This window comes from Oryctolagus cuniculus, chromosome 1 (assembly GCF_051225735.1).
Source record: "Oryctolagus cuniculus isolate XC-2025 breed Fujian yellow rabbit chromosome 1, ASM5122573v1, whole genome shotgun sequence".
Lineage (NCBI taxonomy): Eukaryota > Metazoa > Chordata > Mammalia > Lagomorpha > Leporidae > Oryctolagus > Oryctolagus cuniculus.
In genome coordinates, this window is record NC_142867.1 from 157,207,843 (window position 1) to 157,209,440 (window position 1,598).

A 1,598-nucleotide genomic window follows, 5' to 3' on the forward strand; every position below is an offset into this window, starting at 1 on the left:
CGCGGCTCACTAGGCTAATCCTCCGCCTGTGGCGCCAGCACACCGGGTTCTAGTCCCGGTCGGGGCGCCAGATTCTGTCCCAGTTACCCCTCTTCCAGGCCAGCTCTCTGCTGTGGCCAGGGAGTGCAGTGGAGGATGGCCCAAGTGCTTGGGCCCTGCACCCCATGGGAGACCAGGAGAAGCACCTGGCTCCTGGCTTCGGATCAGCGCAGTGCGCCGGCCACGGCAGCCATTGGAGGGTGAACCAACGGCAAAAGGAAGACCTTTCTCTCTGTCTCTCTCTCTCTCATTGTCCACTCTGCCTGTCCAAAAAAAAAAAAATGTGGAAATTAGTCAAACATATGGAAATTAGTCATAACTTTTGCAATAAAGAAGTGCATAATTATATACTAAGAGAAGTAAATGTATACATTTAAACAAAGACTAAGTTGAATCAAATAAAGAAAACAAAGTGATGCATGTGTTGAAAATTTATTTATGACAGAGTGAAAGAAGGACAAAGTAGGAACTATTCAATAAATAGTGTCAGGACAACAAAATCGCAAAATCGACCCCAAGTAAACAAAAAATTTAGATGTCAAAACTAAAGCTGTCAAGTGTTTATAAGACAAACTAGGGATAACATTTTCTTGCTACAGGAGAAAAATAACATCTTTCAAAATACACCAAAAAAAGTTTGCAATAAAGTAAAAATGATACAATTGACCTCATAAAAGTAAGAAACATGTTTCTCAACAGACACCTCAAGAAGAGTAAACATACAATTGACAAATTGAGAGGAGATATTTGAAAAAAATGAAACTGATAAAAGATTCATACATAAACTATGCAACTATGCAAAGAATTAAAAAAGGAGAAAAATCATGAACATAAACTTTACAGATGTATAACAATAGTCATTAAGCAATTGAGTATCAAACTTATTAATCATCAAATTAATTTTAAATTAAAGCCATGCTGAGGTATGTTGCATACTATGACTGCCACGTACAGCTATATGGGTTGTTTACTGCTCAACTCCACGGAGCAGCATTTAAATGCATCTAATATGAGTGGCATCCCCCTCTCCCAAGTCTCTGCAATGCATTGAACTTGGTTTACAGCCACCAAAATGTCAGAAACTCAAAAGTTTGCAATAACAAGTATTGGCAATGATGTGATTAGGAAAATGCAAACCAAAATCACAATGATATATCACCTCACCCCATTGGGATGACTAAAAGCCAAAGACTGGTAACAAATACTGACAAGAATGTACAGAAAGGGGAACATTTATGCACTGTTGGTGGGAATGCAAATTAATGGAGCCACTGTGGAAAACAGTGTGGAGATTTTTTAAAAGCATAGAAATAATCTTGCCATTTGATCCAGTAATACCACTAGTGGGTATGTACCCAAAAGACTTAAGCATGTTGTATCAAATACCTGTTTTACCATGTTTATGGCCTCACTGTTTACAATAGCTAAAATATGGAATCAACCAAATTTTCCATCAGATGAGTGGATAAAGAAAATGTAGTATATATACACAATGGAACATTACTCAGCTATAAAAAATAAAATCTAACATTTGCACCAAAGTGGATGCAACTAGAGAC